The sequence below is a fragment of the Vicugna pacos genome, chromosome 14 (genome assembly GCF_048564905.1).
Source record: "Vicugna pacos chromosome 14, VicPac4, whole genome shotgun sequence".
NCBI classification, from domain to species: domain Eukaryota; kingdom Metazoa; phylum Chordata; class Mammalia; order Artiodactyla; family Camelidae; genus Vicugna; species Vicugna pacos.
In genome coordinates, this window is record NC_133000.1 from 69,727,429 (window position 1) to 69,744,650 (window position 17,222).

A 17,222-nucleotide genomic window follows, 5' to 3' on the forward strand; every position below is an offset into this window, starting at 1 on the left:
CTATATGGTATAAACTTGTTTATGTGTTTTATATGTACCAGTCAGTATCTGCAAATCTCAAACTCCCAGTTTTTCCCTTCCCACCCTGCTCCCCCCCGGCAACCACAAGTCTGTGTTCTATGTCTGTGAGTCAGAAGCGGAAGAATGACATGATGGTTCTTCAGTGCATCTCAGAGGGATTACATTGCAATGTGGAGAACGTATCAGAAGCGAGCAATGCTAGGACGAGAGAGAACAATTTAGAATCCTGCAGGGAATGGGGTGAGAGGTACTGGTGGACAGCAGAGCACTGACAGTGGACATGGGGAGAAAAGACAAGCTCAAAAGAGACTCAGGTGGTATGACTGACGGGAATTTGATTAGATGTGGGAAGCAAGGGAGGTGAGGGAAGCAAAAGGAAAAGGATTCTTGCCTGAGCATCTTGGGAGATGGTGATGCCTGCCACCAAAACGTGGGACCAAGAGAAAGCTGGTTTGGTGGGAAGGGGATGAACTTATTGAGGGACATTGGAGTTAGACCCACAGGGAGATATTCAAGTGGCAGATTTCACTGGTTAAAGGGATATATTCATCTAAATCTCCAGATAACGATCTTGGCCAAGGATGTGAATTTATGAATCAGAATCCATCACTGGTTAATTAAAGCTGGAGGATGATGGAGCAGAAAGGTGTGTAAGGTTAGAAGAGCAGAGGAGCTGGGACGGGCAAAAAGAAAAGTACAAAGTAAACTGAGAAAGAGGAACCAGAGAGTCAGGAAGAAAATCCGGTGCATGGTGTCCTTTAGAAGCCAAAGTAGCTGAGTGATGTCCTTTGGTAGGGTAGGTAGGTGTCCTTTGAAGTCCTTTGCTGGGGTACTAAGTGACAGGAGCTATTTGAGTAGAATGCTAGGAATTCAGTAGAATGCTGAAGTCAGGTGGCAGAGAGCAAAGAGACAGCTAACGCAGGCACTGCTTCAGGGAATTTAGCATCGAATGCTTAGGAGAAGCAGTGCGGGGCGGATGGTGAAGAGACGATTGCCAGGAAAGTGCTGGTAGAGATGGAGATGCTGCACAATCAATGAAATACGTGAGAACAGAGAAAGGGTCGGCATCCTTCACAGGCGGGCACACGGGGGGCGAGCCTTGGTTCCGGGGAGGGCCCCTCCTGTAACAGGAATGGAAGGTAAAAGCGGGTGCAGGTGCCAGTAGGCTTACAGGCTTGGTCTTTGGACACTGAAGGAGCCCATCATCTCTCCCTCAGGATCTTTTCCCTTTTCCTTCTAGGAGGTGGTGAGTTACCTGCTGAGAGTCCAGAGCTAATCATGATGGAAAATCGATTCGAGTCGTGGGGGAAAATGTAAGCGAGAGCATATGGCTCTGAAAAGCCTTCCATTTCTATTCAAATTTAGGAAACAGCCAAAAGGGCATTTGATAAATTCAAATAAGACTGTGCTTCAAAGAATCAATCATCTTGATAATCATAACCCACACTGGTGTGAGAGGAGTATGCAGTACGGGAAGGAACTCAAGAGACGTTTGGGAGGTAGAATCCACGGCACTTAGTGGCTGATTGGAAAGGGGTGAGTGAGAACAGGGGCGGCCCGGCTGAGTCCCCTGGGTCTGCTTTGAGTGGTTGCATCTGAAGAGCTGTTCACAGGGCACTGAGGAGAGGACCAGGCATTCAGATCTGGACATTTCCAGCATGAGAATCCTGAGTGACTTTAAAAATTCCAATTCCATAGTTGGGTCTAGAGCTCTGAAGAGAGGTTTGGGTGGAAAAGTAGGTCAGGGAGTTTGTGTGAGGAGTCATGGGGTTAACCAGAACATCCCTTCAAGATACGCAAATTGAAGAAGTGAAGGCAGCACAGGAGATGGACAGAGAGGGGTGGGAATCCAAGAGGGGGTGGGAACACAGAGGCAAGGAGGACCGGCCGCCATGCTGTCCGTGACAGGGCAGGCATAGAGACCGACCCGTGGGGTGTCCGCGGGAGAGGTTTGGGGGTTATCTGCATCCTGGTTACAGCAGGCTCTGAGCTATGAACAGACTGAACCTGGAGCCCCAACGAGGGAGGCGGGGGTTCTGTGCAGGGTCGCGCTGAAGCCAGGACTCAGCCGGTCTCTCCTCTGCTGCTGTGAGCTGTGTGAGTGGCCGATGGCATCAGAAGGCCAACACTGAGGGAAGAAATGGACCCCGACCACACTAGTTACATTTTCTAGACCTCGATCTGTTCCGTAGGGGTGCTACTACCGTGCCGCCCATGAGGTCAGCCTTCTAGGCCTCTGTCTTGCCTGAGACCCTGTCAAGGCCCTGGATGGGCCCTAGCAATATAATGTTTATCATTTTGTATCTTTCTTGTTAAAAGGGGTATAAAAAATTGTTAAGCTTCAGGCTACAAAACCTGGATCAGCCCCAGATCTTGACCGTTACTCATGTGGAAAGAGATTGACGGACACTTTGTTTATATTTAAGGAAACTGCTAAGCATAGCTCTGCATGATACAGTGTACATTTAGTTCCATCCCACGAGTTGTTTTCTCATCTTTTAAAAAATATCAAATAAAGAAACAGCCTATGTTTTAGATTTTAAGAAGAAGTACCGGATAAATCCAACTGCAATGGTGTCAGGATTGCGGAAGTTAGGTAATAACGTTCATTCAATTTATCGCAAACCGAGGAATAAGTCTGTGTCTCTCCGCCACTCTCATTCAGCCTAACACGAGCAATGTTTTTGGATTGTGACGAGCTCCAAATGTGAACTAAAACTGAAGCTGCCCAGGTGGGCAGCAAAATATTGGAGGCTCAAGACTTGAACTACTTTTGTTTTAAGAAAGCACTTGGAAGTTAATCCTCAGAGTTACACAGTCACAGATTAGAACACATGGTGAAAATGAAGATTGAATCATGTGTTTTGTTGGAGGGAGATAAAGTAATACATATTCCAAGTAGCCATGCAGAATAGGAAGAATGTTCACGTCATGGTTTCTATCAGGGCGCCACTGTAAAGACTGGTAAACTAACCACCTATCGTCTGATGTCTGCAGAAAGGGTGCTGGGTGGAAGAGCACTCCTTGGCTTTCCTGCCCTGAGTCTGAGGCCTTTTTGGGCACGCTTCTCTGCGTATGTGTGCCGATGCACACAAGAGTAAGGAAAAATCACTGCTCCCTCCCAGTGCCTGGGTCCACGTACACTGAGGTCAGGATGCAGCCCTTTGAAGCTTCACACATGCAGCAGGGCAAGCGCCGAGCATGCTGCAGGGGCCTTCAGGGGGGACTGTAGGAGCAGGCCAGGGGTGGTGACCTGGGGTGCAGGGGGGCAAAGAAGAGTTGGGCGTCTGAGATCAGGGTGCCAGCAAGGTCAGGTACCCGTGAGGGTCCTCTTCCGGGCTTGCGGATGGCCGCCTTCCCGCTGTGGCTCACATGGCGGAGAGAGCGCACTGGTGTCTCTTTCTCTTCTTATAAGGGCACGGCTTCCATCCTGGGGGCCCCACCCTCATGACTTCACCTAAACCTACTCATTTCCCAAAGGTCCCACCTCCAAATACCATCACGTTGGGGAGTAAGGCTTCCACATAGGGGCACAGGGGAGGGGACACAGACATTCAGTCCACAGCAAGAAGCAAGACCAAAGCCAGAGACAAACACTGCTGAGCTTCGGTCTCTGTTCACCTGCAGGTCACTCCCTGTTAATATGAGAACAATTATATTGTTTTGACTTCCCTTTTTTCCCTCCCTATTCTTTTTTCTCTTTTTCTTATTTTATCAGGCTTTCTTATTTTATCATTTTCTTCCTTCTTTTCTGTTGCTGGCATCAACAATTTGCAATTAATGGACTAAAAGCTGTTCTGTTTTTGTTTTTCCTGAGGTCAAACCCATTAATGGCAAATGGGCTTTAGGCAGCCCTTCATCCAATTGTTCATTAATTTGTAATTTTCTATTTCTAATTTAGAAAAAAGCCCCATATGCAGAAAATTGAATATGAATTAGACAATGATTTCCTGTTAAAAGATGAACATTTAAGGAATGAGAGAATGCAGCATGTCAAACCAGAAATGAGAGTGTATAATATTTTACATCCGCGTTGTTTCAGCTATTTAACGGATGATACCTGAGGGTGCATGAGGCTTAGGTGACAACAGTTACTGCAGCACTGATAATTAAACCCTCCGAGAGGAAAGTTTTAATCGCATGCTTCAAAGAGTTGACCATCAAATACTGTAAAGATTTCTTCTAGAAAACGCACATGCACATTTCTTGATGTAAGTCCGACACTGGCCGAATAATAGGGCAGTAATTAGATGCTTGGCCATTTACAAAACTGAAAAAAGAGGCATCTAAGATCATTTAGAGTGCATTAGCCCGGGAAGGCCGCAGGGCGCCGTGCGCCGCGGGTTCCCGCGCGGTGGCGGTTGCTCCGCGTCTGCTCGGTTGTCGATAGTGACGGGACACTCTGCGTCGTAAATGGCAGGTTATTAAATCTCAGGGCCACTCATCGTAATTTACGTTGCCAGAGTTTGAAATACTGGAATCAGAATTGGTACTTAAGATTTAATTCCGGTGTGGGGGACGGACTGGAATGAATGTTTTTTCTCTTTTTAAGGCCGCCTTCTTTCTCCGTCGGTTTGGGGGAACTTTGGCTACACGGGGGCTTGACGGGCGCTTCGTCTCCTTCAGCAACTGACTGGACCCTTTGGAAACTGGTCTTTTTGCTTTGGCGTCGTGGAATTCCCTTAGCCTGCTTTGCCCAGATAGTTTCTCTCTCTGTGTACACCACCTCTGTTTCCTAACTTCTAATCACTTCTGGGTCATGCTAAAAAGAAAACGACCAAAATGAAATACAGTAACTAATGCAGGCACTATTGGGTTCTTTAAAGAAGTAAAACTCCTTAACTATCAGCTCATGAAACAGTCTTCTTTTGTAGGTTCTGTGACTTAATCCTACAATAAAAAGCATAATTATTAAGCATAGTGAATATGGGTAAATAATGAATTACTAACTCAAACCAACCAGGCACCAAAATAGCCATATTCCTGCGCCCTCACCCCCAAAGACCTGCTCCTCCCACTGTCCTCTGTTCCAGTTAATGACAGCGCCTTCTTTTCAGCTGCTTGGGTCTAAAATGGAGTTGCCTTTGATGTCTCTTTTCCTCTCACAGTGAATCCAATCAGCTTACCTTCAAAGTATCCACAGCTTGACTCTTTTCAGCACCTCTGTTCATACCACACTGGCCCCACCACCATGACACTGGCTGGACGTCCCGGAAGCGTCCAGGGTCTTCCCTTGGCTTCCCCCTCACTCCTCTGGATCCACACTCAGTAGATGAGCTGAGTGATCATGAATGACTCCTCTCTGCTCAATCCTCTGAGACTTCTCACACCAATTCAAGTAAAAGCCAGAGCCTCAAAAATGGCTGCCTCTTCAAGTTGTGCCTCCACTGCCTCCATGTTTCTAAACTCACCCTCTTCTTCTCCAGCTCTCTCTCCCTCCTCTCCAGCTACCCTGGCTCCTTTGCTGATCTTCCCAACTCAGGGCCTTTGCACGTGCTGTTCTTGCCACCTGGAACGTTCTCCCCTCATCCACCATTAGGGCTGCGACTTCACCTCTTGCTGGCTGGTTGTTACTCAAACTTCCCTTCAGCGAGACCATCTTGACCACTTTATATAGAAACTTCAGCCCTCATATGACACACTATGTACACAGTTAACATACATTAGGGACTTACGTGGTGTCTGTCTCCCCCTCCCCCAGTGGCCACCATAGAATGTAAATTCTATGAGGGCAGAGGTGTCTTGTGTGTTACCGGTGTTGTACGGCCACTGGGGGTAAAGGGACTAGCACATATATGCACCCCCCAAAAAATACTGGCAAAATGAATGATAAAAAAGATTTCAAAAATCTATTCTTAAGCATCTATAATCCTATTTTGCACCCCTCATAGTATGGCTTCCTTCAGCTTACTTAAGCTCTGCTAAACCTGGAACGCCTGTTGCTCATCCTTGCCTGTCCTGCTCAGACCAGCTGCTCCTTCTCCATCTAAGTCCCTGCATGACACCTGCGAGAAGTGCTTTTCCCTCTTCCAGAGACTAACTCCTGCCATGTCATGCCCTGTTTCTCGCGTATTTATGTGTCTTAACTTACACGTATGTTTAATCCCTCCAAAGCAAAGGCTGTATCCTGTCCAGCCCCTGGCACGTATCATCACTGCTCTTTGCTCAGTGTATACTTGTTGAATGACTGAATGAAGACATGAATAAAGGGGGAAAAAAGAATAAATGAAAAATACTGTGCTCTTTGGGGAACAGGAAGAATGTACAAAATCTGGAAGGGATTTATTTCGGGCGTACCAGAAAAACCTCGAATGCACATTGATGGATAGGCTTTTACTTTTTAATCATACACATCTTGGGTACTTTTGCATCTGACTGAACTTCTTCAGAAGAGATTATTTATTGAAAACTTACATTATCACAGCTAAGAGGAACACTTTCAAGATGAAAAATTTTCCTCCCCCCTATTCCAATATATAGAAGTCATAGGTAGATATACTTCCTATTAGAAGTTAACTTTTTAAATTAATTTTATTATCTTTGGTTTAAGTAAGTTAAACTTGCAACGTTTTCTTTAAAAAGCCCGTAGCACATAGTTTTGAGAGGAAATAACTTTTTTAAAAACATACTAGTTTCAGTGTTTGTTACAAATTTTTTGGACATAATTTAGTGAAAGAAATGTATAAAACTCATAATTAGACTGCTCAAAAAAATGGAATAATAGTTAAGCTTTTACAACAGCACAATTTTTGTTCTTCAGAAAAATTACTATGCAAATTCCAAATGGGCAAACTTTCTTATAGATTTTTTTGAAGTTCTGTATATGTAAGTTTGCATAAATTTCTTGTGTGGGTGGGTGACCTTGTGTGTCAGTTTGTGTTTACACGTAAAATCTCAGCTTAAATGATACAGCTATATGGAATCAGTTCATGTTAGAAAAAACAGATTGATGTATTGGAACGAATTCTCACCTAGAAATCAGTAAACATGCGTTCTTAGGTGGTTACGCTGACATAAGTGCAACTGTTTATTGAATGTCTATTTTGTACTCAGTGCTCTGCGTCCATGCCTCATTAATCCTCACAGCAAATGTGTGAAACAATACTATTATCCTATATTGAAGATTAGAAAATAGAGGCACAAAGGAAATAAGTGAGGATGAGGATAGTGATCAGGACGAAAGCCCCTGGCAGGCAAATGCCCGTGTGACTCTAATGGCTGTGTTGTGAGTTTTGCCAGCAAGATCCACATCTGTCACTAACCCACTTTGATGTCTTAAGAAGGTCGGTCGGTGGTTGCGGTGTAAGCAGTGCCCTCGAGAACTGCCCAGGACGGCTGCCAGGCTTCTGTGATCCTCTGTGTCTTCACCTGTAAAATGGGCAGAGTAACAGCTGTTCCGTTGTCTCACGCTTGTTTGTGGTAGAAGTTGCGCACAACTTGATCCATGACAGCAGTGGGGGGAGCACGGTGCTTCTGTGGTAAAGCTGTAAGCGGGGGCTTCCGGGTTCTGTGGCGGTTCCGGGAGAGGGGAGCCCCAGGGAAAGCCCACGCCTTGCCCTCGGCCTCTCTCCGCCCAGCTCTTCCCGAGTTACACCCTTCTACAATCAACCAGTAACCTAGTAGATAAAAAAGAAGGTATGAGCGTAGTAATGCGGGTATTCTGATTTGAACTATTTCACATGATTGTTAAGTGTTGGTAGCACAGACACAGTTGTCCTCAGATCAAACCACCCTCTTCTAACTACTGGTTTCTCTCTTCCCATTGTGTTTCTCGCGGGCATGACTTTTTCCCATCCTGGACCATTTGCTTCTCTGAGGGAAGGAACGGCACATTTTCCCACATTCCCCGCCTTCCTGGAATGCTGAGTTCTAAGACTCATCTAAACAATTTGTTTCCAGACCTGGACTGGCGTGATCTCAAGCTTGTCCTCGGTTTACGTTTCAAGAATTCGCTACATTCCTTTGATCCCTAGTTGACCGCACTGTAGCCTTGTTGCTCCGGACTCTTTGAGATCTCTTGGCTAAGTGCATACAGCGTAATAAACAAATCCTTATCATGTACTTTCACTGTTTCTGCCTGTATAAAACACATGGTTAAAACTTGTTTACAAATACAGGATTTAACTACCTTTATTTCAACTGACAAGGCTTGCAGGTAAAATTTAATTTTTATAAAAACAATATTTTTGAAGCATTTAAAATACATTCATGATATATGGGCTTTAAAAATTTTGGGGGGTGGGGGAAGTAACGTTGCCTATCACCGCTTTGAAGAATTCCTGTTGGAAACGGATACTTTAGATCCACAGGGGATGGCATTTGTTATGTGGCCACCTGGTGTGGAGGGAAGAGTTCAACTTCTGAAACTTGTTCCCAGCCTCCCCTTCACCTCACCCACGCGGAAGGGCGACAGTTCCAAAGTGGCGAGCGGGGCTCAGTGCTGGATGGGTGGAGAGCCAGGTGCCTCCCAGCTGTGACCCAGCTGCCTGTGCTCCCAGCCTGAGCTAATGAGGGCGTGTGAGCCATCTTGAGTTAATCACAATTTTGCCTTGGTAGAGGAACCTCCACAGCTGCACTGACACTGACCTTGGACCGCGTACTTCTTCACGGCTCTTGTGCGTGGACAGAGATGCGGTAGTGAAATCAAAATTGCGCTGATGATACTAATCCTCTGATGGGATTACACGTGATGGGAGAGGGTGTTAAGGTCTATTCGAAACAAAGGATGGAAATCAGAAACCAGCCTCATGTTTTTTCATCTCTATTTCTCCATATTTAGTTTAGAACTGACAGTTGGCTCTTAGACATTTCAATTCATGAGATGTTAATAGTGTACAGCCATTTAACTGAATTTGCTTTTTGAGAAACCACATCTTTGCATTGGGTAGCGTCCACCCCAGAGTTACCCTTCAGCACCACCTACCTGTGCCTGACATCAGTGTGACAGTCCTGGACCTTATGTGGATAAAAGTGACCTCACATCTGTCCTCCTCTTCACAGCCTCTGTGGTCTGTTAGCTTAACTGGGGGGTAGTTAATAAGTTATCAGAAAGATCGTACCCATGTATGTTTTCATGATCTTTTATCATAACCCCACAAACTATAAAGGCATAAAGCATAATAAAGTCATTCTAATCTTAGTTTAAATGATTTTAGAAACAGCAGAACTCACTGGCCAACTACATCTGAAAACCTTTGGTAAAAGACAAAGTGTGAGACCCTTATCTTGACTTGTTTTCAATTCATTTCCTTGAAGCTCATGTGCTTTATCAATGTGTACTGACATGTAACTTGCCCAAGGAATCCCACCGCAGTGAGGACACTGACTTCAGTGGATGCTCATGTAAATAACCTGCAGTGAAGACACACTTCGCATTCTAAATCATGCAGTGCTACCTACAGAAGTTACTCTATTGAAACACGAATCCCTGTGGCCAACGTGAATTAATGTCCTTTCCGCAAAGGACCAAAAAGTAGATATTGGCAGGTCAAACAAACACAGCCAGCCCAGTTAGTTCATTTAAGGGCAAAAATGTAAAACCTGTTCTACCTGTCTGATGCATTTGCTTTGACAGAATGTGTACTGTGTCAGGCAAGAAATTAGGGAAATAAATTTCTCAACACAAATTATATCACCAAATAGAATTCCCTAATGAGCAACACATGACTCAGATGTAGAAAGAGTTAAACCAAACATAACGATTCAAAAGTGTTTTTGCTTTAGATTTGGAGGAAAATGACATTAACCTGAATTATTTGTAGTTTAAAAAGTGTATGCTTTCAGCAAAGATGGAATATATACATATGCATAGACACACATGCAAACATACACACTCATACACAGGGCATGTACGCAACATACATTTACATACCCACATAGGCTAGTAGGTCAGCCATACATTGCAAACCCTTTTTTCTTTCTCTTGACTTGCTGGCATTTTTGTTCCACAGGACCAAACGTATGCTCAGCGCACATGAAGGACACTCAGTAAATGCTTGCTAGCTTTTTTGTAACAGAATCCCTGATTTATGGACTGCACTAAGTAAACAGTCCTAGAGTCGGGTGCTCCTCCTATTTCCCTGCTACGTGCAACATGTGCACAGAGACAGGCGCGGATGCCAGGGACAGACTATTCCAAAGCTGTGACAGCGTGCAGATCGTTGGCTCCTAAAGTAATACCTGTAAAAAATGAAAAGAAATGGTTCTTTTGATTCCCTTTGTTTTGTTCTATTTTCAGCTTCTCTGACACAGTATCAGTTTTTCTAATAAATCTCCAGTGCAGGAAGGAAACAGTGCCTAGCCTCCTGGAAGTGGGAGCCACTGTTAACAAAGCATCTAAAGCAGAGCACATCGATTTGCAAAACCCGGGAAAAGCTACCATGAAAAGAGGACAAGCTAAGGAATCCGTAGGATTTCGTTCTGTGAATTTCCAAATCGGCCTACATTTCCGCATAAAGTCCTTTGTAGAGCCTAAATTTCTCTCCCAAAGTGTTTTTTCTTAAAAATTTTTTTCTCATTGAGGAGTAAACAAACCACAGTGACAGCTTCTATTTTTTGTCTGTAGGTTAAACTGGCAGAAGCCAAGGGTCTCTATTTTCCTGAGGTTTAACAGCACCCGCATGGAAATGAGGACCAGCAAACTATGACATCCAAAGTGACCTCTTCCGGGCAGGATGCGGACACACAACGGGATCGCTTAAGCAGGACCTTCCAAAGTGCCTGATCTAAGGTAAATAAGTCTCAGTATCCTCCAGTCGAGAACCCACATTCCTGAAAGCTTTGCTGGGCAAGGAACACGTCAGCAAAAACAACCCAAATGAAACAGCAGACCAGATAAGTTTATCACATAACAGACCTGAGACCTGCTCGGTGGTGACGGTCAATCTCTGTAAGAATGTTTGGTCAACAAGGGAGCTATAAAAGGAAGCAGGGTGCACGTCGTTTATGGGTCTCACGGAAACAAACATTGATCGGACAGGTAGTTCTGCTTGATAATCTTCAAACGCTGCTCAAATAATTGGTGACTGATTTGAAGATTGCAGCAGATCATTTTAAAATAACTCCTTCAGTATGAAAAAAAATGCCATTTCAGTAGATTGAGCCCTGAACAGCCTGAAGAATTCTGAATGATGAGTTCAAGTGATTTTATGGTCGAATCATAATTCTCTTTTAAGGTAAAGATAGGAATCTTTATCAGGAAGACATTCCGTGTTGGGTCTTTCTTAGCCTTTTGAAACTGTAAAAGCAGGTGAAGGGCAGGGCACATGTAAAGTCCCGAGTTACATACACACAAATGCCCCCAGAACAGAGACATTCATGTAGATTCGTAGGCTTTTCCAGCAATTTTGCATTTACTGTCAAAGAACGGAGAATCTTGAGTTTCAGCCGTGGAGTAGATTTGAGGCCTAGGAGGGAAGAGCAGACCCAGATAAACGCCTTTCCCTGGGGGCTGATCTCACCGTCTGGCTCACTGAATGCTATGGACCAGGTCAAGCATTTTCATACAAACTGGGATCATTATTGTTTTCAGCTTCCGTTTTAGAATAAAGAAAATCAAGTGTTGTTTTGTGACAAAGACCATCAATTTTCCCACCATTAAATTATCTGTCTGATTTTAGAATCTATTCAGCGTTCACTAGACACCAAAGTACCTGGAAAGGTCTCCTCCGCCCTGCGATTCTCCTGCCAGCTGCAGGTTACTCTGTGTTCAGAATTTGTATAGAGCTGCCAATTCTGTGATTAAAAAAAAAAGAAAAAGTGAAAAGAGCTTGTTTTTGCTTCTTTGGTTTAAATTAACATCGGCCGTCTCCCTGACCTGAATTCTGACAACACAATTGCTATGAAATATTGGTTTGAACTTAAAACCAGAAATCCTGAGTGCAGCTTTCTGCCGAATAGGTGCTAGTTAGAACCAGCTGCCTGTAGCGGAACTTCTGAATGCTTGAAGGCTGCCTGTGGTCTGCGCCGATCGCAGACAGAGCCCTTTCAAAGGAGAAACTGCCAGCGCAGATAGTTCTCCAGGATGGATGAAGATTTATCTGTAGCCCAATCAGTGTGTTATTTCTCTTCTCATTTAATTTATCACTGGGTAGATTCTGAAACTTAAGTGGAAATAATGAACGATCACTATATTTAGAAACTTAAAGCAATTATCTTGGGATTCAGGTGGTGGTGGGAGATGTGTGCCTGTGAAAGGAAAGAAATGGAATATCAAGAAATCAGCAAAGCACAGTCATGGAACACATGTTTTGGAAAGAAGCCTTAATTGTGGGTGAAGAGTGGAAACTGTCAATCAAAACAGGCTCGAAATAACTTTGTGCAACAGGTAACCCTGGCTCATCAAGAACAATCACAAGTTTAACTAACAGAAAGAAATTCTCTGTGGGTACAATTGGCCATGGTCATCTCATTAAGCACACAGCTCTGTTTTCAACGTAATTAGTCATCTAATTACTCATCCAGAATTAGCCAGTGCATTCATATGCCTAATTAATTAGAATTTCATTCAAACTACCCTGTTGGTAATGCTTTTGTTCTCTGTTCCAACAAATGAAATTACTGAGGGACAGATTTGATTTGGAAATTGGTTTGGGTTGCGTCTCATCATAAACATATTAAAATATTAATGAATAAAACAGTGAGAGTAGTAATTTCTATAATAAAGATAACCCCCAAATGTTAACTCTTTCCAAGGAACGCTGGTCTCAAATGTGACAGCCATCCGTCTCTGAGAGCATCAGATTGAGTTCTGAGACTGAACGACCGAGATCTGAGTTCAAATTCCCCCATTACTGGGGCGACGTCCTGTGCACGTGGGACTGAAAGTTAGTGTGTGGCCCAGACAACCTGGGGCGCGGAAGGCTGTCAGGTTTCTTATGAAAAATACAGACCGTTCACTGTGGTCGGTCTGTTGTTCGTGACTAACCAGGTCAGATTATTCTAAAAAGAGAACCTAGAAGTTGTTTGATACTTCATCTACCACTTTAGTATTCTTCCCGGGAAAAGCAGGCAGCAGCTGGTGTTTGGGACTGACCTCGTGCTAGTCGCTGCTCTAAGGGTTTTGAATTTTGACTCATTTAAACCCTACAACTGGCCTTTGAGGTCAGTACTGTTTTCAGCCTCATTTTACAGAAGAGGAGACTGAGCCCAAAAAGGTTAGATCACTTGCTTGAAGCCACCAGAGGAAAGTAATAAGGAAGTATTAGAAAATGAACCTTCTTGCAGTCTTTAATCAGTTTTGTCTGGGAAGCGCCATAGAAACAAAACACCTCTATGAAGATTGATTATGGGGAATATTAATAGGGATTTGCTCTCTTTTTTGGCCATACTTGTGGTTTGCATCCGCTTTCAGGCTTGACCGTGAAAAAATTGTCGAACAGATGCCCACCGCCTGCCTCAAAGTCTCCACGTCCTCACGGGACAGCACATGAGATCACACTCTTATCTTTAAGAAAATATGCGGGATGGTTATTGAGGTACCAGCTTGGAAGTAAATCTGAGTTCTGACCAGGGATGGGAGCGTGAAGGAGGGAGTGCCAGGAACCTGTAATGAAAAAGAAGATGAAAGCAAAGACGTGTGTGTATATGCGTGACTGAAACATGATGCTGTGCACCAGAAATGACACAACACTGAAAACTGACTCTACTTCAATAAAAATAAGTAAATAAAATAAAATAACAAAAAACAGAAGGGAGTGTCAGTTGCATTCAGCAACTGCTGTGAGAAGGTCAGGAACGAATGGACCAAATTTGAGACTGCTTCTCCATCATCCGTTACTAATTGCTATCCTGGCGAATTTACACAATTCCTGAAATGCTGGGGGTGCTTTAGCGAGGCCGAGGGCCGGCCTTGACGTCCCATAACTACCTAACCCTTACGACTCGTGACGCCTCAGGAGGGCCAGCACCTTCCCAAGTAGTTTGTATGCCAGAGTTCTCTGCTGCGCAGCCTAGTTAAAAGCAATGCAGACGTGTATAAAATATCTGCATTTCCATGCTGGTTGGCTCATTGTGGGGCTAAATAAAAGACAGATTGGTACCAGAGCACTCTAGGAGACCTGACTTTTAGCCCGAGGTTTGCATCTTATTAGCAGTGTGACTTGGGCGAGGCACTTAATTTCTCTGCACCCCCGTGCCTCTTGTGCAAGATAAAGACATTGATCTTTTCTGGTCTAAAAATGTATGACTTGAATGACCTGACAAAAATGATTTAACTTCAATTGCTTTATGTGCATAATAATAATAAAAATAGAAATAATAAAGAACCTATCATCAAGATAATGAATAACAACGCTGAGCACCAGGGATGGCTGCGGGGTGATAAGTGAAATGATTGTTTTGATGATCTAAAACGCCTTGATGAATAAAATGACTTTGATGTGTGATATAATATTATAACATATAGTTGCCTTTTTCCCTTCCTCATTCAAAATTAGCAGTTACATGCATTCCCTGGATGTTTTATGCACCAGAGAAGACCCTGGAATGAATTGGGGCCATTTCATTTCTAACTGTACTGTAAACTATGTTTAAAAAAAAATCTACTTTTTAAAAAACTGGGCCACTGACTCATCTTTGTATTATAGCTATGAAAGGAAAAAATTTAAACTCCTCAAGGAAAAAAGACAAAGCAAGAGAACCCAGTTACCTGGCTGAGACTACAAATACCGGCGTCAGAACAACAGGCGTTGTAATGAATTACCTTTTTCCGTAAAAGACCTCTGTTTCTATCCCCTGCTCTGCTGTTGTCTCCTAAGGCTGCCATCCCGCCTGAGCTGTAAAGAAATAATGCATTGGCTTCCTTTCCTCATCCCCACCTTTTGAATTTGGAATAAAAATTAAACCATTCATTTTCATCTTTCTCAAGAGTTTTCTTGCCTTAATGAAGGTTTTTATGAGAAGAAAGGAGAGAAAGGAGTGGAGATTAAATATACAAAGAGACTCGAGAACATCTTAAAGGCGGCCAAAGTGTGAGAGAATAAAGGTGAGAAGGAGAAAGAGCCAAAGCAAAGAGAATCAGAAAATTAAACATGAGGGGGAGGGGCCACGACGCAGGCTTTCGTGGTGCTCATCTCTCTTCATTTGTTAGTTTTCCGCATCCCCGTCCTCCTCTTTCATCTTCCCTTCCTCCTCTGCTTCTGACTGTGCCCTTCAGAGCTCAACCCAACTGGAAAGGCTCCTTGTCTTTCTTCCCAGATCCTCTTTGAATGATGAAATCATATCAAGTCTGTACATAATTGCTCTGTGCTGTTCAAAACACGTTTTCTTGAAGGGAGCTTTATACTTCATCCGTTTCTGCTATTAATGTGTGTATAATACGCCTTCATTCCTAATTATTTTGTCACCATTTTGTTAAGTGTCCGGGATCTACATTTGAACTAAGACACTCTAATTATCAAATTAACACAATTTCATGGTTGATATGTTCAATTTCTCACCACTGGACTTTTTAATTTTCTTTCTTTCTTTCTTACTTTTTTTATTAACTGGCTCCTTTCTGGCCATTTCCCCTAATCATACAAAGAGGTGACTAATACCCTTGTTTTACATTCATGGATACTTCCCATAAATATCTGGACATTAAGGATTGCTAAAGAGTGCCTGTTTTTTCCACAGTGTTTCCACTGTAGTTCCTTTTCATCGATTTCTAACCCATCAATGACATATACTTATTCACAGGTTAGGATCTTCAGTTCGGTTCAATTGAAATATAAAAATTTTCATTGCTTTTTCTACAGCTAACTGCTTGAACTCAGTAGTCTCACATACAGAAAAAAAAAGAAGAACTTTGCATAAATGAAAAGAAAGGGGGCATCTCAAACTCTAGCTGACATTAAACTATGAAAAGAAGAAAGATAGGCTATTTTTTTTTAAGTTGTCAAACAGAAATGATAGAACTGGGGGAGCGGTGGCTGAATAAAAGAGAGTAATTACAAGACCCAGAATAACTGATTTGTTAAATGCTCTGCAGAACCTATTCATTGCGAAGTACTTTGTGCAGTTTCTGTCATGGATTAAGGGCCCTGAACACACTGGCTCCTACGCACCAGGATGGAAATTTGCCTCCTGTGAGAGTCTGTGCTGCCTCTGAGCAGTTTCAGAAGCAAAATAACCACAATAATTCTCAAGTTTAGAAATTTATCTCAATGACACCAGACTGGCTGAGTCCATCTGGGTGTACCGCCATCTTGGTAAGTATCATTTCAAAAACAGCTTTCTTGAAGCATAATTTATGACCCATAAATTTACCCTTTTAAGTATGTGAGTCAATGGATTTTAGTAAATTTACAGAATTACGCAAACTTTACCATCATCCAGATTTAGAACACTTCCGTCACCCCCCAGACGTCCTCTGTACTCATTTCCAGTCAGTCCCCATTTCCGCCTCTGGCCCCAGGCATCACCAATCTTTCTTTTATGTATTTGCCTTTACAGACACTTTATGTAAACAGAATCATGAAATATGTAGTCTTTTATGACTGATTTCTGTCATCTAACCTCAATTTTACTGTTACAATGGTTCTTCAAATAGATTTTGGTCTAAATTATGGTTCCTTCTATAATCAGTTTTGCTGAGACCTACTGTGTGGTGTGGTACCCTCACCAGTTATAAAGATGAACAAATATTACATCATGCTGAGGAGAAAAGAAAAGTTTTTAAATGATCAAAAGTACATTACCAAGAGTGAGGAGTGACAGCAAGCACAGCTAAGATTGGGTTATGTGTATGTATAAAATATTTATTTAGAAGGAAAAAAAAGGCAGCATTCAGTGTATATTTTGTGTATTAGCATGTTTTTAAAAAACTACAAAGATATGTAAGATTGATAGATGCAACTTTTTCTGAAGACTTTTTTTTCAATAGTTGTTATTTTTAATTTTTAAAAATAAAATTACCAGCAATTTTTCCAAATTATTGTATAGTTCGGTCCATCTACAAAGAGTCTTCTTTGTAGATGATTGATTTTTTTAAACAAAATTTTCATTTTTTGAGGAGTTTGACTGCTCAAAATCATAGCATAGTGTAATATTTTTACAGATTCAGGATTGTTTCTGGGGAGAAGTCCCAACTGAAATTCAGTGGGAACACATCTGCAATCCCGAAATGAATGTACAAAGTGTTGGGACCTTCCATTCGAATGAGCTGGGGACACAGCCAACCCAGCCCGGCCATATTGGAGCCCAAAGTGAAAGGTAAAGTG

At 42.9% G+C, this 17,222-nt stretch overlaps 1 long non-coding RNA gene across 1 annotated transcript in view; it reads left to right on the top strand.

Moving 5' to 3' along the window:
- The first annotated feature begins 4,427 nt into the window (after positions 1-4,427).
- Positions 4,428-17,222, top strand: part of LOC116283184 (uncharacterized) — a 33,915-nt gene continuing 21,120 nt past the window's right edge. Inside the window, exons 1-5 of the long non-coding RNA XR_012080121.1 lie at positions 4,428-4,510; positions 10,586-10,750; positions 14,909-15,004; positions 15,992-16,211; positions 17,060-17,214. This is a non-coding gene — a long non-coding RNA (uncharacterized lncRNA). The remainder of the gene's footprint in view (positions 4,511-10,585; positions 10,751-14,908; positions 15,005-15,991; positions 16,212-17,059; positions 17,215-17,222) is intronic.